This window comes from Schistocerca serialis, chromosome 3, assembly GCF_023864345.2.
Source record: "Schistocerca serialis cubense isolate TAMUIC-IGC-003099 chromosome 3, iqSchSeri2.2, whole genome shotgun sequence".
NCBI lineage: Eukaryota > Metazoa > Arthropoda > Insecta > Orthoptera > Acrididae > Schistocerca > Schistocerca serialis.
Window position 1 is genome coordinate 760,333,581 of NC_064640.1, and position 23,646 is coordinate 760,357,226.

The following is a 23,646-nucleotide window of genomic DNA, read 5'->3' on the forward strand; positions in this document are numbered from 1 at the left end:
TAGTTTTAAGGTAGATCCTTTGTCTGAGACGGACGAACTCTTCCATAAGTTTGTACTCGAGCTAATTAAAGCTATCTGGGCTTTAAGTAAATCAATCTGTCGAATAACATCTGCTGGTTTTTGAAGCGGGGTCATTTGAAACAAAATCGTCCAACTTTCGACAGCTGTCTCCACCTTTATCAGGGGTAAAACTGACTGTCGTACCTGTCCAGCCAACCCAGAGATCGAGTTATTTTTTATCTCTGGAGTGTAAACCTATCGGTTTTTCCACTCATTTTCAGGTAGTTTATTTCACTTAAAGCATTACCGTTATTTTGGTTCTTTATTTTCTTTGCTTTTGTCTCACTTGACTTTAAATACGCAGCTGCTAGGGCAGTGCGTGGTGATGCACTAGTGATTCCAGCGTCTGGATGAGAACATTCTGTGAGCCTTCTGTTTTAGAAAACTAGGTTTGAGACATGTTGCAGAAGTGTTCCTGTAAGTATGCAACGCTTGCTCTGTTGGATAGTCTCGCGGCAGAAGCGGCACCACCTTAAGAAGTCTGTTTTGGACAATCTGGAGCCGAGCGACTTGCTGGTCGGTGGCGTTTCGTAGATCGTAGACTGAGACCTGGGTACAGCTGTCCCAATCGTCCCATAGCCGGGCAGCAGATGTATTCGATGTACAGGGTGGGATTAATTGAACTTGGGCTACTTCAGCCAGTCAAGACGTAAAACTATCTACTGTATGCGTATCCAGCTTTATAGGAATGATGATCAGACTGCACTGCAGGATTTGCATTGTTGGTAGTTTGTGTTACGAATTGCCTTTAGGCTCTGGCAGTGGTACTGCGAGGTAGGGTTGAAACAAAAGCACCAGTGTGCATTACAGGCACAGAAAAGAGTCTCGACAAAGTGAGCAGGGCTTTCCTCTCAGAAAAGCCACGAATGGAGCCTCTGCTCTTCACGAGTATCTACGCATTAAAGGAATACCTAGAGATCCTTTTCTGCATCACGACTGAAGAGCTTTATTTGGAGGTTAGAATTAACTGTTTCGGAAAAGCGTCTTCAGACCTGAATGGCAAATTGCGCCACAGGCTTTTGAAGTTACTGTTGCCATGGCTGAAATGCTGGGCGCAAATGCTGTGTCACGACGGTTGAACGTTCCGTGATCCACCGTTCGAAAGCTGCTGCGAAAAATTGTGAAATGAAATGGTGTCTCTCGTGCGGTTCCATGCTTTCGTGGATGCAGATAGTCGTTACACTGAGAGACGTTTGTAACGTGGAATGTAAACGTCGTAGGCAATAACAGATGTTACCCTTGCATGTGGAAATAAAACTTTCGCTCAATGCTTTATTCATCCCTTCTGCATCTACCTACAAGCGTTGCTCACAAAGTTGGATTGTCCTGCAATCAGTCGCAGATTGCGAAATATGACTCTGAATTCTGCCTATTGAGAAGAATGTCAAAGATAAAGCTTATGCGCGTGATAGTCTTCCTTGACCGTACTGGTGTACCACGGACTGCAATATGACCGATACCTGGCGTTAGGCGATGACTTATTATTGTTCAATGTCTGGATTGTACACCAGATGGTTTGTAGTGGATGAAGAGGGTATTTTATCCAATCGTAGTTGCAGCTGACATTAGAGCGTGCGGTGGCTCCTGCTGTTACCCAGGAGCGCCATATCAGCATAGTATTGCGCCAAGGCCTGCGGCATGTCAGTTGTGAAGATAATACCGGTCCTAGTACAGAGCCCAGTGGGACTAGAGTGGAATTCCCGACCTGTAGACAGTACCTATCCAGTGGGGATGTGGAAGGACTGTTCCTGGAGGGCCTCGGCTGGCACAGTTTGGGAATCATTTCGTAGTGTAAATGTTCGGTGCAGGCAAAGTACCAGTAGTTCATAGCAACTTCAGACAATATCCGTTAACATTAATCAGTAGTCAGTTACTTCCTTTCATGTTCCCTGTTGGTCGTGTATTGTGAAGTCTATTTCGGAAGAAGGAATTTAAAGTCGACAGAAAACTTGAATAGCGCAGATTTTAAAATGGTAAATACTGGTGGCAATAATGGTTTTGTCAGCTTGGGTGTTAATGTTGCCGCTTCCCTGAGTTCTATTCCGTGTCTGCGTATTGTTATTCATACCTGCCACACATTTCGTAAGTAACAGTAAAGTTTCAGACTGTAAACTGCTAGTCGTGACTACAGTATTTTCTTTCAGATTCTTTCTGTTAGATTCGTTGACGTGGTCACTTTCTGCAGTAAGTATATACATAATCCTTTTAGAAATAGAAAAGCTTTGTTCCCATTGCATTACAGAATTTCCTTTGCAGAAGCATTTCGCCTTTCACATTGAAGGCAGCGTTATTGGTTATTTTCGAAATTGTCCTTTAATGTAAATTGTGAAAGGCCTCTAAAAAATACCATTTCGCCGCAATAAAATGGATCTGAAGTAAGAGTATTTACTATTGCTCTTCATAAACGGTAACTATAATGCGCATTTCACTGTCACGTAAACCATAACATTACGCTTATTAAACTACCATACCATGATTATTCTTAAAGGGTTAAAGTACAATGCGTGTGGAAACATTTCATGCTTATGTGAAAAACTTCATGGCTACCTATCCAGTAATCCACAGCTCTGTAATAACACTATTCGCTGTTACTATGTGCACTGGGCGATGATGTTAACAGAGGAACTGCGGTTCTGAAAACCTCAGTTGTTACTGTGTGGAAACACTTGTGTGCTGAGCCCAGTGATTTGCTGTTCATAAGAGTATCTTTGTTACAGAACCAGAAAAACAAGAAAACTAAGATGCAGTTTAGTCAGTTAATCTAGAGATCGTTGTCAAAATCTCTTTACTGCGAAATCTCAGTGTTTAAAGTAAACCATACATGTTAGATGTACACTCAAGCTCATAAATTAAGGACAATTACAGAATGTGGTGCCACACAACGTGGCACTACACAAAACTGGCCGTAATAGCATAGGCAAGTAGGGAACACAAATGACGCAGATCTGTAAGTCCACGGTATTGGTGGTAAGTTGAGAAAACCGTTCTGAAACACATGTGCTACAAAACGCCACTGTTTCCTGCACATGTACCCCGACATCAGTATGGGATACAATCACCATGCACACGCACACAGGCCACACAACGGGTTGGCATACTCTGCATCAGGAGGTCGAGCAGCTGCTCGAGTATAGCCTCCCATTCTTGCACCAGTGCCTGTCGGAGCTCCTGAAGTGTCGTAGGGGTTTGAAGACGCGCAGCGTTTGGTCGATAGAGAGCATCCCAGTCGTGCTCGATGGGGTTTAGGTCTGGAAAACAGGCAGGCCACTCCATTCGCCTGATATCTTTTGTTTCAAGGTCCTCCTACATGATGACAGCTCGGTGGGGCCGTGCGTTATCATTCATCAGGAGGAAGGTGTGACCCACTGCACCCCTGCAAAGGCGGACATAATAGTGCAAAATGACGTCCGATACACCTGACCTGTTAAAGTTCCTCTGTAAAAGACATGCAGGGGTGTACGTGCACCAATCATAATCCCACCCCACAGCATCAAACCACGACCTCCATACAGGTCCCTTTCAAGGACATTAAGGGGTTGGTATCCGGTTCCTGGTTCACGCCAGATGAAAACCCGGCGAGAATCACTGTTCAGACTACACCTGGACTTGCCTGTGAACAATGACAATGTACTGTGTTCTTTACAGAAGGCTTTATGGGATCTCCTGCGACCAGGGGTCAGTGGAATGTACCTTGCAGGTCTCTAGGCGAACAAACCATGTATGTTCAGTCCTCAGTAGACTGTAGATAACTGTACCAGTGGCTGCAGTAAGGTCTCTAGCAAGGCTACCTACAGTACTCTGTGGCCTTCTTTAGGCACTGATGGTGAGATCGGTCTTCTTGTGGTGTTGTACACTGGATGTCTCGTACTGTAGCGCCTGGACACGTTTCCTGTCTGCTGGATTCGTTGCCATAATCTTGAGATCACACTTTGTGGCACACAGAGGGCCTGTGCTACAGCCTGCTGTTTGACCAGCCTCCAGTCGCCCTAGTATTCTACCCCCATAACGTCATCAATGTGTTATTTGAGCCATTTTGAACAGTCACCATTAGCACGTTTGAAAACGTCTGCACACTTACTAGCTGCACCGTTCTGACATGCATCAACACAGCTCTGCGATTGTGGACTGCTGCCAGCGCCACCGTGCGACGACCGCAGGTCAAATGCACCGCATGATCATACCCCGAGGTGATTTAAACCTGCAATCCGCCCACCAGAACGTTGTTTCACCATGTATCAGCATTATCCTTAATTTATGAGCATGAGTGTATTATTCTTAAGATTATCTAGTATGTATTTGGTCATCCACAAAACTTGGATGAACAAGTTTCTCTAGATTCAACGGTGAAGTAATTTTTTCCATAAGTGGATATGGTGATAACATTCATGGTGGGTGGAAATCCTGCGAAAATGAGATTGACTGACTGGCCCTGCCCAGCTAATGTGAAGAGCCTTCCTAATTTCGTTGTACGTGGGAATAGTTAGCACTAAATGCCTTCCTCATACTAGTCCTCTTAATTCAATATTTCATACTGATTACTCAGATATTCTGCAATTAGCAACCTGTTACTCTAGCTAGGCTAAAATATTTTCCTGCCTTCCTTAACACTCCTATCGCCTGTAAACACTGACACCAACACAGCCCTAAGATCACCGAAAGTCTCATCTTCATTATCTGATCAGAGAAGTTCATGTCCGTGAATAAAACGTTCTCGGTTTTCAAGCCACGTCAATTCGAATAAAATCCTCGAGCTTTCGAAGACCGTCTCCGCCATCATCGTCAGGAGCACCAGTGACGTCAGGGGCAGGCGCCACGTTTGAAACTGCCGCTCCCGCGTTGGGCATCTGCTGTTGCTTTCTTTCGATGTCCAACGCCCGCCCCCATGCCCTGCTGAGTGTGTACCCCTGGTAACTGTTGAAATTGTTGTTGTTCAAACGAATCTCGGCCGCTTCCTTTGTAACGCAATTCCAATATGTAGAAGCATGAGCCAACACTATTTTCGAACTGTATTTTATGTCCGTTTTCTAGGAAATGCTCCGCTATGGCCGACTTATCAAGCTCCCTTTGTTTTATATGGCGCTTGTGCTCAGTACAAAGCTCCGCAACTGTGCGAATTGTTTGTCCGATATACATGCTGCCACATCCACAGGGTACACCACACACATCGGACACTCGAAGATCAATGTCTTCAACAGGGCGCAACATATCTTGTATCTTCGGGGTGGGCCGGAACACTGGTCTTAGCCCATGTTTCTGCAACATAAGTCCTAATTTACAGCCAGTTTCTCCACAGTATCGTAGAAATGGTCAGTTTGGCCTCTTACACTGATTCACCAAGTGTCTCGCAGGTGGCCCTTGAAAGCGTTTGCGATGTCTCTTTTTGCTGTATCCATTTTCCCTGAAAACACGTTTTAAGTTCTACAATTCAGACTCTAGGTGGTCACCGTCAGAGAGAATCTTATCTCTATGAACCAACGTGTTAAATACCGCTTTCTTGTGTACAAGGTGGTGGAAACTATTGGCGTTAGAGTACCGATCAGTGTGTGTTGGTTTCCGGTACACTGAATGACCAAACTGGCCTCCTGCCTTCCGCTCAGCCAAAACATCAAAGAATGATAGCTTACTGTCGAGATCGAGAAGCACGGCAAGCTACCATTCTTGGATGTTTTGGTTGAGCTGAAGGCAGGAGGCCAGCTTGGTCATTCAGTGTACCGGAGAAGAACACTCACTGATCGGTGCTTGAACGCCAATAGTTTCCACTTCCCTGTACACAAGAAAGCGGTCTTGAACACGTTGGTTCATTGAGCCAAGATAATCTCTGACTAGCACCTACAGTCTAAATTGCAAAACTTAAAACGTGTTTTCGGGGAAAATGTATACAGCAAGACACATCGCAAACGCTTTAAAGAGCCGCCGACGAAAGACACCTGGTGAAGCAGTAGAGGAGACCAAACCGACTGCATTCCTTTCATACTGTGAAGCAACTGGCAGCAATTTAGGACATCTGCTGCAGAAACATGGGCTAAGACCAGTGTTTCTGTCCGCCTCCCAAGATAAGAGATAAGTTGTGCCCTGTTAAAGACGACATTGCTCTTAGTGTCCGGCGCGTATGGTGTACCCTGTGAATGTGGCACCATGTATATCGGACAAAATTCGCACGGTTACGGAGCGTTGTACTGGACACAAGCGCCATATAAAACAAGGGGAGCTTGACAAGTCGGCCATAGTGGAGCATTCCCTAGAAAACGGACGTAAAACACAGTTCGAAAATAGTGTTGGCTCATGCTTCTACATATTGGGACTACGTTATAAAAGAAGCGGCAGAAATTCGGTTAGACAAAAATTTCAACAGACCAGGGGTACACACTCAGTAGGGCCTGGGGGTGGGAGTTGGACATGGAAAGAAAGCAACGACAGATGCTCGACGCGGGAGCAGCAGTTTCAAACGTGGCGCCTGCCCCTGACGTCACCGGTGCTATCACGGGCAATAGCTCCGCTTGCTGCCCGGCTCGACTTACGCGCACGCCACATTGGGTCTGACTGTCTGCTGATATCATGCCTACATGAGAGGAACCGTAGCAGCCCCGGCAGTCAGTGAAATCCTGACAACGATGGCGGAGATGGTCATCGAAAGCTCGAGGATTTTATTCGAATTGACGCGGCTTGAAAACCGAGAACGCTTTATTCATATATGCCGTAACGAAAGAGTCAGAGGACTCATGTTGTCAGTTTGTTGTTGAGAAATGAGTTTTTTCAAGAGTACATACTATAAGTATCTGCTCAAAGTAATTTTCATAAAGGCTCATGTTTGACCTATCTTTGATAACTTCGGCCTGATTTCACAATCTGAGTAGGTGATAACGTCACTAGTGTTGGGCATAAGCTTCAAGCAGACCTTCGCAACCAGCTAACGGACATGACACCAACGTAATTCTGCAGCTGGGGGCTGCGGTGCTGCTCTTGCAACCCCCCTGCATCGTGGTGTTCTGTCGTCAGTGTCTGACTGGGCTCGTAAACTGCGTAGCACAACGCGGAGTTTCCATAGATAACCACGGGATGGGAATTAAGTTCTTCTCATAACACGACTGCAGCTAGTGTGCGTTCCCAGCTCGGCGAGAAGAATTCCCTTGGCTATGTTTAAGCACTACATAATGTAGAGATTCTAAGGCAAACAATTACAACGTTACAATTGGAGTCTAACCTGTTCTTGTGATACAGATTTGTCCGAATTTAGGATTTCGCTGCTCTTCGGTTCCGGTTTCATTTAACTTGTTATTAATACTACGTACGCATTATCTTCAATAATTCATAATGCGAAGACTTGACCATGATTGCTACTGCAGTTTACTTCAGTTTCCGATTTGAACGGACGAAAATTCTGACAGGAATGTGAATGATCCTAGATTTCGGCAGGCAGTTCCTATTGACCCGCAGGTGGTGTTTCTCTAACCAAATTAATCACCATGTACATGCCACTTAAACAGTGCTAAAAGAATAACCATTTCCTTTGGTCAATGTAGGTCTGACCTATTTATGAGAGCCGTACAATTCTGCACCCTCATCCACGATGGTCGCAGTCAGCTGAGCCTCTGGTTTAGGTCATCCAGAAGGGTCCCCTTTAGAGGACCGCGATCGACTCTTCCTATGATGCTGCGAGCAGTTCACTGTACCTGCACCTTGCATGCAATACTAGCATATGCACCAATCCAACCAAACGCCTAAGGAAAAAGAGGGTGGCCTCAGAAGCCAGGCATCGAGCGTAATTCTTGATAACACGAGCTTCAGTTTGCAACTGTGTGCAACTAACTGCATTCAGTAGCAGTCAGTCTTCTCCATGTCTCGAACATGACGTCTTAGTCAATGTATAAAGTGCACGCTGATATCCATACCTGACCTGCCTGAAATTCCAATGACTGGCGCTATTAATCGCATAACGCTGGTGCTCCTAATGAGCAATGTACTCACCTCCTTTGCTGACCAGACTTGACAGGAAAACAGGAAACAAGACCAACAGACAAAGCATCCTCTGCCAGCTCAGTTGCGTGGCCAGTTCCCACCTCCACCCAGAATTACTCGAACTAGGACTGTCTGCCACACACCCTCGAGTTAGGACAAACAGATCCGATGCTACACATCGGAAGATAAACAGGGTTTAGAGTGCGTATCAATGGCACCAGTGGTGTCGTAGATTTTCGACAGTGTCCCAACGTCGCCATTAGTGTGCCCACATCGCTAGTAGTAGGCAATGTGTCGTCTCACTCTGCAGTGTTATGTCGGCCATAGATGTGGCAACATTGCAATGTCATGGCAGAAAGTTCAAATTTTGGCGGGCAAAAGGTCAATTGGGCTACCTCCACTAACCTAAGTCATCAAACCACCACTTTTTCCTTGGAATTGGCGGGAAAATGATTCAAACCATGCAGGGCTGCTGGATAGGGTGGATGAAAGTCTTCAGTTTGATGCTTTGTTTATTTAAACAATGAGTTGTCGTAGATGGTAGCTCCATCCAGTGTATTGACCATGAGGTCTGGAGTCAAACTGACCTGGTACAGTACCACCATCAGAGGGCGCTGTCATCCCTCCCCCCTTTGCCCACCTAAGTCGTAATCAAAGATGGCGATCTGGGAAAAGTGGTAGGAAACGACTGTTTGAATCCATCTGCTAGAGAGGAAGGAGTGTACTTTATTTTCAGTGGGAAGTCGGAATAATCTATTTGCATATGGATTTCACATAGTTTATTACGCTGATAAAACACTCGCCCTGATGTGCTTGGGGTCACAATAAATAGCCTACAGACGTGAAAACTACTCGTAAATTACCGAAATAATGCAGTACACTGATGTTCAGACACGTTCACTGCGCGTAAATTGTCAAAATAATGCGTATATACCGCTCTGCAAACACGCCAACTACGCTTAACCGCCACACTCCGTGTGATTTTAATTTGTTATGTCTGTTCTTTGTCTGAGTTTTTCTTGTCCTGTGTTGTCTGTTGTCTCTATTATCCGTTTTTTTACTCTGTGTGGTAGTTTTCAAGTTTTGGAACAAGGGACCGATGACCGTTGCAGTCTGGTCCCTTTAATCCCACAAACCAACCTACGCTTAACCAGCCGAAATAATGCACTGCACAAAATCATTGCATGTAAAAACGCTTCTGAGCTAGAGTAAAGAAGTTAGACTGATGATTCAGTGGTCTGTTCCCTACAGAGGTCAGACTGAATGATGACCGGATGCATCGGGCGCGCCTGCCGGTCCTGCCTGCCCCACATGAGATGCCTCTGGGCACTCATGTGTCTACGTGGCCACTGTGGCTGGTGCGCTGACGAGTCACCTTTGTGCCTATGGGTCCAGCGCTGGCCTAATTGCGGAGCGAGATGTTTGCCTGGCGACCCACCCTCGCAGGCACAGCTAAAAGGTTGTCAGTGTTAAACTGACATCTCATGTCTGTTAAATAATAAGTCTACATATGGGCACACTATAAAAATTCTTAGCAATGCTTTCAGAATAACACAGAATGCATTCTTCCTATCGATTTTAACGGGGAAGCCCTTCCATTACATATCAGCCCCTTCCCAGAAATCGTTGACGGTCCTAACGAGGCATCCGGTCCATCATGTGTTACCCTTCCTGGAACTCTTGACATCCTGCTGTCAACAAACGTCTCAGGAAAAGTAAACGTTCGCTGTTGCTCTCACCACTAAAAGCCTTTATCATGTCTGAGCATGCTTGCGTAAACACCGTTAATCGTAAAAGAATTCTTGTTTAGAGGGAGAGCATACGACTAGATCATACGGCAACTGCTAAGCACATCTTGTCACGTTGGAGATACGTGCAGCCTCGTGCGTTCCAATCTCTGGCGCACGGATACTCTTTTAACCTTTTTCAATGACCACGAACTGCTTCAGGAGTTACTACACTTGTCACATACAAAACTTGAAGATATGACAGGAAATAAATGGGGGGGAGAGAGAGAGAGAGAGAGAGAGAGAGAGAGAGAGAGAGAGAGAGAGAGAGAGAGTGGTGGGGGAGTTTTTAAGGCAATCTGATAGTATCAAAGTTATAGTGTAAATTAAAGATGTATTCTGAGATACAAAGTGGGATGTAATTCGAATAGATTGAAAGAAGTTGTAAGGTATATTGACACAAATATCGAATGCAGTTAGGTACAACACATTGTATTTCGGGATTTGTCTTCGGCGGCAACAGTGGTTTCCTCCAGGGCAGCTCGTCCAACTTGACCCCTCAGCTCACCCATCCATGGCTCTCTCATAAACAGTCCACGAGTCGGTCTGTTATCTAAGGTAACATCGAAGTTACCGTGAGCCCTAGAATTTGCTGCAGGTACCTCTTTCTCCCTGTGGAGAGGACTGGAGATGGATCTACTTGATGGTGAGCGCAATTCTTTTTTCTGTGCTAGTTCGTTTTTGATGCCGTCCTTTCACCGTCTGTTACTGGTTATTTCTGTCTTGGTAGTTAAATACTTTGACTTAAACTACTTCGTAACGGTCGATCCTGATTTTGAGTTTCTTGCTCTTCTCATTTCTGCAACTTCTCATTACTTTAGACTTTATTCGATTTAGTCTGTCCATATTCTGTACTCATTGAACTGTTCAATCCATTTAGCACATCATGTAATTCTTCCTCACTTTCAATCACGATAGCATTACCGTCATCAAATCGTATCATTGATATACCTTCACCTTAAATTTGAGTCTCGCCTCTGAACCATTCTTTCGTCTCCGTCACTTCTTCGATATACAGATTAAACAATAGAGGTGGAAGACTACATCAAAGTCGTACACTCTTTTTAATCTGAGCACTTCGTTTTTGTTCGTCCGCTCTTATTCTATCTTGGCTCTTGAAATGTTGTATATTACCCGTCTCTCTATAACTTACCCCCCTATTTTCTCAGAATTTCGGACGTGCTGCGGCATTTTTGGCATTGTCGAATTCTTTTCCAGGTCAAAAAGTCCTATGAACATGTACAGATTTTTTCGTTAGTCTTGTTTGCATTATCAGGTGCTACTTAGGAATTCTGACCTTTCCTAGAGCTAAACTAATCATCTAACACGTCCTCAGTTTCCTTCTCAATTGTTCTACATATTCGTGTCAGCAAGTTGAGCGCATGAGCTGTTAAGCTGATTACGCGTTAATCCTCAAACTTCTCAGCTCCTGCAGTCTTCGGAATTTTGCGGACGATATTTTTTCCGAAAGTCAGAGGGTATGTCGTCGCGCTCACATTCTACATGCAAATGCGAATAGTCGAATTTCTATCACTTCCCCCAATGGTTTTAGAAATTATAATGGAATGTTAGTCCCCCAAAGTCTCTTAAATTCTGATTTTAATACTGGATCCCCCATCTCTTCTATATAGACTCCTGTTACCTCTCATGACACAGGTTCTCGCTCTCATAGCGACGTTAATGTACTCCTTTCACCTATCCACTCCCGTCTCGGCATTTAAGTGAAGTCTCCATTTAGGGAATGATCTAAGATAACAGAATGACCGCAGTTCATTACATGCGGTAGTTATCTATTGTCCTGACGCCGATGAAGGTAGGTTTATGCATTAAACGATCTTCATCGAAATCTGGCAGTCAGTAGTACTGAAAACAGGAAAAACAGATTTCTATTACCGTTCTGTTCAAATGTCTTAGTCAGAATACACAATCCAAAATGTTACCCAGCTGCTGTTGGCTCCCTATTGACTCGATTTATATCAGACTGTGACGAAAGCTCCAAAGAAATATCGAAGATGAAACACAGAGCTTAACATACTGACTGACGATACCTTAGTCTTTGAACACTCGCCATTGAGGGCAACATACTGGATACAGCCATTCACATCTCTTTGAACTTACTCCATATGCTCGTGACTTCGTTAACAGCCTGCAGCGGGACACCGTGTAAAATGCTTCCCAGAAATCTAGAAATACGGAATCTGCCTGTTGCCCTTCGTCCATCGTTCTCAATATATCGTGTGAGAAAAGGGCAGGCAGAGCTTTGCACGAGCGATAATTTCTAAACCCATGCTGAATCATGAACATAAGCAGCTTAGCCTCAAGGAAGTTTATTATATTCGAGCTGAGAATGCGTTCAGATTCTGCAGCAAACCGAAGGTAAGGATATTGCTCTACAATTTTGCGGGCCAGTTTTTTCACCTTTCTTGTATATTGGAGTCACCTGCACTTTTCTCCCGGTTCGGGCCTTTGTGCTGGGCGAGACATATTCACGATAAATACAAGCTGAGTAAGGGACCAAAGCCGTAGACTATTCTTCGTAAAATCGAATTGGGATTCCATCTGGCCCTGGTGATTTGTTCTCAAAATCTGTAGGTTGCTTCTCTATGTAGGGTATACTTATTTACATGTCATCCAGACAGGAGTCTGTACGAAGGTCAAATGAATTTTTACAGTTTCCTGAGTGAACGATGTCTTGAGGGGGGAAATTTAAAACTTCGGCTTTCGTTTCACTGTCTTCAACCGCTGCACCAGACTGGTCAACAAGGGACCGAATGAAAGCCTTAGACTCGCTTACCGATATTACACACGACCGGAATCATCTTGGTCCCCTGCCAGATCTAGGTGTGACGGCGGTAGTTACATGCTTCGCGCATTAAAATTTTGTCATCCATCTAATGGTTTAAGAGACCTCGATTCGATCTATTAAAGTTGCTTCAATGGTTAAATTCATTAGATCATTCTTTCTCCTACAGCTTACAGAAAGCAGATATCAAATTATACATCATCCTCGTTTCCATTTATGTCGACAGTACTTGTTTCATAAATATACAGCTTACATGTGGTGTTCAGTGCTCTTTGTAGTTAAGAGTACTGATCACGACATGGTAGGTTCATTATAAACGTGATATTCTGACTCGAAATGGCAAAGTATCTATGGCGGGTCTGCTCACACACAGAAAATCCATGGCCGATTTCAGTGCGAAACTGATGCTGTCTGTGATGCAGAGATCTAACTTCATTCTTTTTTTATTTTATTTATTGATGCTTCTTTCAGAATGATTGATCACGTTTGGTGCCTCTCCAGCACAGGAGATGGCGCCAGCCTTACGCTGAAGTTCACTCCTCCTATTTCACAGAGACTTCAGTGCTATGTTGATGTAATGAATTGAGTCAGACCGGCACAGTAAATGAGCGTGCTCAGTTTATTTAGACACACAGATTTCAACGCGAGACGCTGTCAGGTTATGTAATTTATCTATCAAGCTGAAAGAAATTGTTTTACACGTTTTTCTTCGGTGTTCAAATTCTCGCGTTTTCTTTACTCTGACGGTTTTGAAATATCAAGGACATGCTGCGGTGATCAGTAGTTTTAACATCAAAATAGTGGAAGTTTTCCCCGATTTTACGCAGGGTGGTCGTATCTCCGCTGATCGTTTGTAATTGGTGGCGGTGCACTTCGCTGGATGTCGCAAAATAATGAGATACGAAATTTATGCTATTGTTGAACGTAAAGACTATAAATCTCATAAAACTAAAAGAAAATGGGTTGCGCCTGGTTTTGTGCAAATAAGATATTTATTATCGTCGCAACACCAGTTTTTTTCTGGATAGTCATCTGTTTTGTTCTGAGACATGCAGGCATTGTGCTCTACCGTATGTGTAGCTTTTGACGGCGTCGATAACGCTGACAGCGACACACTATACTGACGACACTGCGAACTATTTGGACCGTTCTCCGATGTAGTGTTGTGGTTCCAGATGTGTCTGGTCTTTCCGAGAAATAAGTTTAACACATTGCAAGAAAGAGTTATGTTGACGTTAAATGTTTTTCACCACAGAACTACAGGCTTATTGGAGGTGTTGGGATTAGGCAAATCCCTCGTCTGTTAAGTTGCCATCGCAGGTGCGCTCCCTAACCATTAGGGGCGACTGTGTTGCTATAATGTAGACGAACAAGTTGCAGTTCAGACGGCTGTCCTTTAAACGCCTAGAACTCCTATTTTTCAGTTAATTATAAATGTTCACACACACACACACACACACACACACACACACACACACACACCCTTGCTGTTGTGGTACTCCTAAAGGTGATCTATCCCCCCAGGGGGTCCACAACTCTTTTTGTGGATACGTGCGTAGCGAGCACAGGACCCCGAGCTAATGTGGCCCTCCTTCCTTTCCGGGCTGCATACCTTCCTTCCACATCCTTCCCTATCTCCCATCTTCGTCCACCCCTCCCCTCACCTCCGCCTCTTTCCTTTCCTTTCCTTTCTCCCCCTCTGGGAGTATGTTTTGTGCCTACGTCCGGAGACAGACGCTCGGAAATGTTACACATTCCTTGTTTTCTCTGCTTGCACGTCTTCATTCTTCCTTTTTCCTTCTATTTTCCTTACCTCTTCTCTTTTCCTTACCTCTTCTCTTTTCCTTACCTCTTCTCTTTTCCTTACCTCTTCTCTTTTCCTTACCTCTTCTCTTTTTTCCTTACCTCTTCTCTTTTTTCCTTACCTCTTCTCTTTTTTCCTTACCTCTTCTCTTTTTTCCTTACCTCTTCTCTTTTTTCCTTACCTCTTCTCTTTTTTCCTTACCTCTTCTCTTTTTTCCTTACCTCTTCTCTTTTTTCCTTACCTCTTCTCTTTTTTCCTTACCTCTTCTCTTTTTTCCTTACCTCTTCTCTTTTTTCCTTACCTCTTCTCTTTTTTCCTTACCTCTTCTCTGTTTTCCTTAACTCTTCTCTGTTTTCCTTAACTCTTCTCTGTTTTCCTTAACTCTTCTCTGTTTTCCTTAACTCACTCTTCTCTGTTTTCCTTAACTCACTCTTCTCTGTTTTCCTTAACTCACTCTTCTCTGTTTTCCTTAACTCACTCTTCTCTGTTTTCCTTAACTCACTCTTCTCTGTTTTCCTTAACTCACTCTTCTCTGTTTTCCTTCCTTAACTCTTCTCTGTTTTCCTTCCTTAACTCTTCTCTGTTTTCCTTCCTTAACTCTTCTCTGTTTTCCTTCCTTAACTCTTCTCTGTTTTCCTTCCTTAACTCTTCTCTGTTTTCCTTCCTTAACTCTTCTCTGTTTTCCTTCCTTAACTCTTCTCTGTTTTCCTTCCTTAACTCTTCTCTGTTTTCCTTCCTTAACTCTTCTCTGTTTTCCTTCCTTAACTCTTCTCTGTTTTCCTTCCTTAACTCTTCTCTGTTTTCCTTCCTTAACTCTTCTCTGTTTTCCTTCCTTAACTCTTCTCTGTTTTCCTTCCTTAACTCTTCTCTGTTTTCCTTCCTTAACTCTTCTCTGTTTTCCTTCCTTAACTCTTCTCTGTTTTCCTTCCTTAACTCTTCTCTGTTTTCCTTCCTTAACTCTTCTCTGTTTTCCTTCCTTAACTCTTCTCTGTTTTCCTTCCTTAACTCTTCTCTGTTTTCCTTCCTTAACTCTTCTCTGTTTTCCTTCCTTAACTCTTCTCTGTTTTCCTTCCTTAACTCTTCTCTGTTTTCCTTCCTTAACTCTTCTCTGTTTTCCTTCCTTAACTCTTCTCTGTTTTCCTTCCTTAACTCTTCTCTGTTTTCCTTCCTTAACTCTTCTCTGTTTTCCTTAACTCACTCTTCTCTGTTTTCCTTCCTTAACTCTTCTCTGTTTTCCTTCCTTAACTCTTCTCTGTTTTCCTTCCTTAACTCTTCTCTGTTTTCCTTCCTTAACTCTTCTCTGTTTTCCTTCCTTAACTCTTCTCTGTTTTCCTTAACTCACTCTTCTCTGTTTTCCTTCCTTAACTCTTCTCTGTTTTCCTTCCTTAACTCTTCTCTGTTTTCCTTCCTTAACTCTTCTCTGTTTTCCTTCCTTAACTCTTCTCTGTTTTCCTTCCTTAACTCTTCTCTGTTTTCCTTCCTTAACTCTTCTCTGTTTTCCTTCCTTAACTCTTCTCTGTTTTCCTTCCTTAACTCTTCTCTGTTTTCCTTCCTTAACTCTTCTCTGTTTTCCTTCCTTAACTCTTCTCTGTTTTCCTTCCTTAACTCTTCTCTGTTTTCCTTCCTTAACTCTTCTCTGTTTTCCTTCCTTAACTCTTCTCTGTTTTCCTTCCTTAACTCTTCTCTGTTTTCCTTCCTTAACTCTTCTCTGTTTTCCTTCCTTAACTCTTCTCTGTTTTCCTTCCTTAACTCTTCTCTGTTTTCCTTCCTTAACTCTTCTCTGTTTTCCTTCCTTAACTCTTCTCTGTTTTCCTTCCTTAACTCTTCTCTGTTTTCCTTCCTTAACTCTTCTCTGTTTTCCTTCCTTAACTCTTCTCTGTTTTCCTTCCTTAACTCTTCTCTGTTTTCCTTCCTTAACTCTTCTCTGTTTTCCTTCCTTAACTCTTCTCTGTTTTCCTTCCTTAACTCTTCTCTGTTTTCCTTCCTTAACTCTTCTCTGTTTTCCTTCCTTAACTCTTCTCTGTTTTCCTTCCTTAACTCTTCTCTGTTTTCCTTCCTTAACTCTTCTCTGTTTTCCTTCCTTAACTCTTCTCTGTTTTCCTTCCTTAACTCTTCTCTGTTTTCCTTCCTTAACTCTTCTCTGTTTTCCTTCCTTAACTCTTCTCTGTTTTCCTTCCTTAACTCTTCTCTGTTTTCCTTCCTTAACTCTTCTCTGTTTTCCTTCCTTAACTCTTCTCTGTTTTCCTTCCTTAACTCTTCTCTGTTTTCCTTCCTTAACTCTTCTCTGTTTTCCTTCCTTAACTCTTCTCTGTTTTCCTTCCTTAACTCTTCTCTGTTTTCCTTCCTTAACTCTTCTCTGTTTTCCTTCCTTAACTCTTCTCTGTTTTCCTTCCTTAACTCTTCTCTGTTTTCCTTCCTTAACTCTTCTCTGTTTTCCTTCCTTAACTCTTCTCTGTTTTCCTTCCTTAACTCTTCTCTGTTTTCCTTCCTTAACTCTTCTCTGTTTTCCTTCCTTAACTCTTCTCTGTTTTCCTTCCTTAACTCTTCTCTGTTTTCCTTCCTTAACTCTTCTCTGTTTTCCTTCCTTAACTCTTCTCTGTTTTCCTTCCTTAACTCTTCTCTGTTTTCCTTCCTTAACTCTTCTCTGTTTTCCTTCCTTAACTCTTCTCTGTTTTCCTTCCTTAACTCTTCTCTGTTTTCCTTCCTTAACTCTTCTCTGTTTTCCTTCCTTAACTCTTCTCTGTTTTCCTTCCTTAACTCTTCTCTGTTTTCCTTCCTTAACTCTTCTCTGTTTTCCTTCCTTAACTCTTCTCTGTTTTCCTTCCTTAACTCTTCTCTGTTTTCCTTCCTTAACTCTTCTCTGTTTTCCTTCCTTAACTCTTCTCTGTTTTCCTTCCTTAACTCTTCTCTGTTTTCCTTCCTTAACTCTTCTCTGTTTTCCTTCCTTAACTCTTCTCTGTTTTCCTTCCTTAACTCTTCTCTGTTTTCCTTCCTTAACTCTTCTCTGTTTTCCTTCCTTAACTCTTCTCTGTTTTCCTTCCTTAACTCTTCTCTGTTTTCCTTCCTTAACTCTTCTCTGTTTTCCTTCCTTAACTCTTCTCTGTTTTCCTTCCTTAACTCTTCTCTGTTTTCCTTCCTTAACTCTTCTCTGTTTTCCTTCCTTAACTCTTCTCTGTTTTCCTTCCTTAACTCTTCTCTGTTTTCCTTCCTTAACTCTTCTCTGTTTTCCTTCCTTAACTCTTCTCTGTTTTCCTTCCTTAACTCTTCTCTGTTTTCCTTCCTTAACTCTTCTCTGTTTTCCTTCCTTAACTCTTCTCTGTTTTCCTTCCTTAACTCTTCTCTGTTTTCCTTCCTTAACTCTTCTCTGTTTTCCTTCCTTAACTCTTCTCTGTTTTCCTTCCTTAACTCTTCTCTGTTTTCCTTCCTTAACTCTTCTCTGTTTTCCTTCCTTAACTCTTCTCTGTTTTCCTTCCTTAACTCTTCTCTGTTTTCCTTCCTTAACTCTTCTCTGTTTTCCTTCCTTAACTCTTCTCTGTTTTCCTTCCTTAACTCTTCTCTGTTTTCCTTCCTTAACTCTTCTCTGTTTTCCTTCCTTAACTCTTCTCTGTTTTCCTTCCTTAACTCTTCTCTGTTTTCCTTCCTTAACTCTTCTCTGTTTTCCTTCCTTAACTCTTCTCTGTTTTCCTTCCTTAACTCTTCTCTGTTTTCCTTCCTTAACTCTTCTCTGTTTTCCTTCCTTAACTCTTCTCTGTTTTCCTTCCTTAACTCTTCTCTGTTTTCCTTCCTTAACTCTTCTCTGTTTTCCTTCCTTAACTCTTCTCTGTTTTCCTTCCTTAACTCTTCTCTGTTTTCCTTCCTTAACTCTTCTCTGTTTTCCTTCCTTAACTCTTCTCTGTTTTCCTTCCTTAACTCTTCTCTGTTTTCCTTCCTTAACTCTTCTCTGTTTTCCTTCCTTAACTCTTCTCTGTTTTCCTTCCTTAACTCTTCTCTGTTTTCCTTCCTTAACTCTTCTCTGTTTTCCTTCCTTACCTCTTCTCTGTTTTCCTTCCTTACCTCTTCTCTGTTTTCCTTCCTTACCTCTTCTCTGTTTTCCTTCCTTACCTCTTCTCTGTTTTCCTTCCTTACCTCTTCTCTGTTTTCCTTCCTTACCTCTTCTCTGTTTTCCTTCCTTACCTCTTCTCTGTTTTCCTTCCTTACCTCTTCTCTGTTTTCCTTCCTTAACTCTTCTCTGTTTTCCTTCCTTAACTCTTCTCTGTTTTCCTTCCTTAACTCTTCTCTGTTTTCCTTCCTTAACTCTTCTCTGTTTTCCTTCCTTACCTCTTCTCTGTTTTCCTTCCTCAACTCTTCTCTGTTTTCCTTCCTTACCTCTTCTCTGTTTTCCTTCCTTACCTCTTCTCTGTTTTCCTTCCTTACCTCTTCTCTGTTTTCCTTCCTCAACTCTTCTCTGTTTTCCTTCCTCAACTCTTCTCTGTTTTCCTTCCTCAACTCTTCTCTGTTTTCCTTCCTCAACTCTTCTCTGTTTTCCTTCCTCAACTCTTCTCTGTTTTCCTTCCTCAACTCTTCTCTTTTTTTCTTCCTCAACTCTTCTCTTTTTTTCTTCCTCAACTCTGCCCTCTACCCTTTTCTCCGCTGCGGCCTTTGAGACCTCTCTTCTTTCCTTTCCCTTTCTTTCCTTTCCCTTTGTTTTTCTCTTTTTTCCTCCCTGTGCATGTCTAAAGGCCGACTCACGCCTTTTTGTGCGTAGCCGGTGACGGGGTAAAGCGTAATTCCCCGCCCCGGGTAGACAGGTAGGACACGTACGTACCACCTGGTAACGGCCAGGCCCATGGAGGGGTGATTACCCGAGCTGATACCTTCCGAAAGTGCCGATTGGTCCCACCGTCCGTTTGTCGGGAGGTGTGACCTGAGGTGTGAACAATCACTTAAGGCGGGAGTGCCCTCGGAGAGGGCCCGCACAGGGAAGGAGCGCGCCATCGGAGACGCCGGTAATCATGGGGATACTTTTGCAGTTGTTTCCTCATCTTCTACTATGTCTGCTCACAAGCGTAAGTTCAATGAGTCTCAGCCACAGACAGTCCTTCCATCATTGCCACAGTTCCATGTCGTTTCTCAGTCTGACGAAGGTCACGACTTCTCGACGGTCAACCCTTTCATTATTCAGAAAGGTGTCAACGCAATTGCAGGTCCTGTAAAGTCTTGTTCCAGATTACGAAATGGCACCTTGTTGTTAGAAACAGTCAGTGCCCTCCAGGCACAAAAATTGCTGCGTACTTCACTGCTACAGACATTCCTTGTCCGGGTGGAAGCGCACCGCACTTTAAATTCATCATGTGGGGTCGTTTATACACGCTCCCTCGACGGATTGTCCGACGAGGAAATTAAACACTACCTGTCTGACCAGGGTGTAACGGCTGTTCAGTCATGAAAAGGGTTGACACGAACCTCATTCCAACCTGTACTGTCGTCTTGATATTTGACAAAGTTCAACCCCCATCGAAAATCAAAGTGGGCTAGGAGATAATCTCCGTTTGCCCTTACATCCCAAACCCTACGCATTGCAGTCGGTGTCAGCGGTTCAATCACACCAGCCAGTCCTGTTCCAATCCGGACAAATGTGTTGTGTGTGGCAAGGATGCCCATGAGGGTGCTTGTCCACCTCCATCCCCTCGTTGCATCAACTGTATGGGTGACCACGCTGCTTCCTCTCGAGATTGCCCCATTTTTAAAGACGAAAAGCTCATTCAGGAAATCAGTGAAGGAAAAGATGTCGACCTTCGCTGCTCAAAAATTATTCGCCAGTTGAAAGCCCACTGTGCCTCAGACAGGAAAATACAGCACTGTCCTTGCCTCCCCTCGGCCAACAAAGGAGGTGGCAACGCAGACTTGTGATCTCACCTTTAGTGCCACGCTCGTCAGATCGGCCAGCGCAAAGATCGCCCGTTCAACCTCCCCACTTTCGCCTGCTCATTCTATGGCTCACCCTTCATCGGGTTCTACTAAATCTCGAGCCCAAAAGTCAGACACCAAGACTTCGAAAAAAGAGCATACTCGTGAAGATTTTTTACGTACCCCAACTTCACAACCATCAGTTCCTCTTTCATCTAAACATCATGTTTCCAAGAAGGCTACTAAGAAACCCAGTTCCTTTCCTCCGCCAAGGCGTGTCTCATCTACAGCACCACCTGGCGGTAACCGGCCTCAGCCATCTTCTGTATCACCGAGGCGCGCTGCTGGCGGCCGATCAATCGGCCGATCGCTGGTGGCAGGAGCTGCTCCTGAACAACCTATGGACCAGGATCTTCTGCCTTCGCCTGAATGCTGTTCCAAGCTGTCGGTCGCAAGCTCTGAGCAGTCGTTGAGTTGACGGCAACCTTGGTCCCATTTCTCCATTTTCTGTTCACGCTGTGTCCATTATCCACTGGAATATCCGCGGCATTCGAGCCAATCGGGATGAATTGTCGATCCTCTTACGATCCTACTCGGCGGTCATCTTCTGTCTTCAGGAAACAAACCTGCGTCCCCATGACCGCTTTGTTCTCCCTCATTTTCAGTCTGTCCGATATGATCTCTCCTCTGTTGAAGGCACTCCAGCACACGGGACTTACGATTCTTCTCCATTATCACCCAATCCCCTTAAACATTTCTTTCCAAGCTGTCGCTGTCAGTCTTTCCCTTTCTGGATACACCTTTTCTCTATGTACTGTATACATTCTATCGTCCACACCAATGGCACGAGCTGATCTCCTTCATCTTCTTGGTCAGCTTCAACCCCCATATTTGCTGGTTGGGGACTTCAATGCCCACCACCCGCTTTGGGGATCTCCACATCCTTGTCCGCGTGGCTCACTATTGCTAGACGTCTTCCACCAATCGGATCTTGTTGGCCTCAACACTGGGGATCCTACATATTTGTCTGCCTCCACGACAAATTTCTCTCATTTGGACCTTTCGGTCGGTACTGTTCCGCTAGCTCGGCGCTTCGAATGGTTCGCCCTTGATGATACACACTCGAGTGACTACTTCCATGTGTCCTTAGACTGCAGCCTAGACTGCCATATATGCGCCCGAGACGCTGGAAGTTTGCCCAAGCCGATTGGACACTTTTTTCGTCTCTAGCGACATTCGATGACCGTCACTTTCCTAGCGTCGACGATGAGGTCACTCATATTACAGACGTTATTCTTACAGCTGCAGAACGTTCAATACCACGCACCTCTGAATTGCCCCGGCGCCCCCCAGTTCCTTGGTGGAACGAGGCATGCCGTGACGCAATACGTGAGCGGCGACGTGCTCTTCGCGTTGCCCGCCACCATCCTACTTTGGCCAACTGTATCTGCTATAAGCAGTTCCGTGCGCAATACCGTCGCGTCATCCGCGATAGCAAGAAGGCAAGGTGGGACTTCTTTACTAGCTCATTTAACACCTTCTCCCTCCTCGGAAGTTTGGAGTCGGATTCGATGGTTATCTGGCGCGCCTAGTTTCTCCCCGGTGTCTGGGCTCACTGTCACGCATGATACGTTAGTGGACCCCGTCGCAATTTCTAACTCACTGGGTCAACACTTTCCTGAGATTTCGAGCTCTTCACATTACCCGCCAGCGTTTCTCCCGAAGAAACTTGCAGCGGAAGTGCAACGTCTTGCTTTCTCCTCTCAAAATCGCGAAAGCTATAATACTGTTTTCTCCATGCGGGAACTCAACATGCACTCTATTCTTCTCGCTCCTCCGCCCCAGGACCGGATAGTATCCACGTCCAAATGTTGCTGCATTTATCAACCCATAGTCTGCGTTACCTCCTTCGCCTTTATAATCGAATTTGGACCGACAGTACTTTCCCCAGACGATGGCGGGAAGCTATCGTCGTTCCTGTTCCGAAACCTGGAAAGGACAAACATCTCCCCTCTAGCTATCGCCCCATTTCTCTCACGAGTAGTGTCTGTAAGGTTTTGGAGCGTATGGTGAATTACCGTTTAGCGTGGTGGCTGGAATCCCGCAGTCTTTTAACACCTACCCAATGCGGATTCCGAAAGCATCGTTCTGCAGTTGACCATCTTGTTGCTCTCTCCACTTACATCATCAACAATTTTGTCCGGGAACGCCAAACAGTAGCAATATTTTTTGATCTGGAGAGAGCATACGATACCTGTTGGAGGACAGGCATCCTCCGCACGCTGTTCTCTTGAGGCTTTCGAGGTCGGCTGCCCCTTTTTCTTCGCGAATTTATGGCAGAGCGCATATTTAGAGTGCGGGTGAACACTACTCTTGAAGTGGACTGACAAGGCAGCCAGTCCACAGTGACGGGTGGCTACCCGTGGCGTACACACACACGCCGACGGGCGTCAAGTACTGGAACAGGCTACGTAATTAATGCTATGAAGAAAAGTACGTAGCTGGATTAATACTTATCTTTAATCAATCATTGTGGTACATCGCTCTTGACTATACACAGGAGACTTTAATTACAATCACTGTAAGGCTAATGGCGCCGTGTTAGTTCGTAGCCATTAACTTAGCTGAAGGCTATTCTGTCTCTCGGTTAATGAGAGTGAAAGGCTTCGTACATCTAGTCGCTAGCTAGGTCGTCCGTCCAACTGGGGACGAGTGCTTGTTCGTATCACGAGACCTGCCTTGTGGTGGCGCTAGGTCTGCTATCACACAGTGGCGACACGCGGGTCCGACATGTACTAAATGGACTGCGGCCGATTTAATCTACCACCTAGCAAGTGTGGTGTCTGGCGGTGACACCACATTCCTCCCCCGCAAATCGGCGAACGGTCGTGAGATAAGGCTTCCGCCCGCCGTGGGGAGGACCCCATGTTGACGTATGCGATGAGGTGGGGAGCCTAACAACAGGCGAGGCTGTGCCACCCGCACCCGGCCATTCGGTCCGAGGGGAGCTAGGAAACGCCTGAAAACCTACTCCAGGGTGCACGTCAACATGCGGTGTATGCGCCCGTACTGAGACAGGAGGGGCCGAAGGGTCGACCTCCATTGCGTCGGGGTACCCGGCGCGCGATGACGTCATGTGGTCCGGAGCGGGCGGGAGTTCCATGGCGGAGGACAGCTGGTCACGGGAAGCGATCGGCGGCGCGTGACCCTGGGAGGCGCTTGGCGGCTGCAGCGAAGCATCGAATGCGGGCGGCGCCAGCCGGAGGACCGGCGGCGGCGGCGGCGGCGGCGGCGGCGGCTGCTGCGGCGGCGCGTCGCCATGGGGCAAAATGGAAGGCATCGTCAGTAAC

At 44.8% G+C, this 23,646-nt stretch overlaps 1 long non-coding RNA gene across 2 annotated transcripts in view; it reads left to right on the forward strand.

Moving 5' to 3' along the window:
- The window catches only part of LOC126469577 (uncharacterized), a 305,340-nt gene that overhangs the window by 210,176 nt on the left and 71,518 nt on the right, over positions 1 to 23,646 (forward strand). The gene's annotated exons all lie outside the window — the stretch shown is intronic.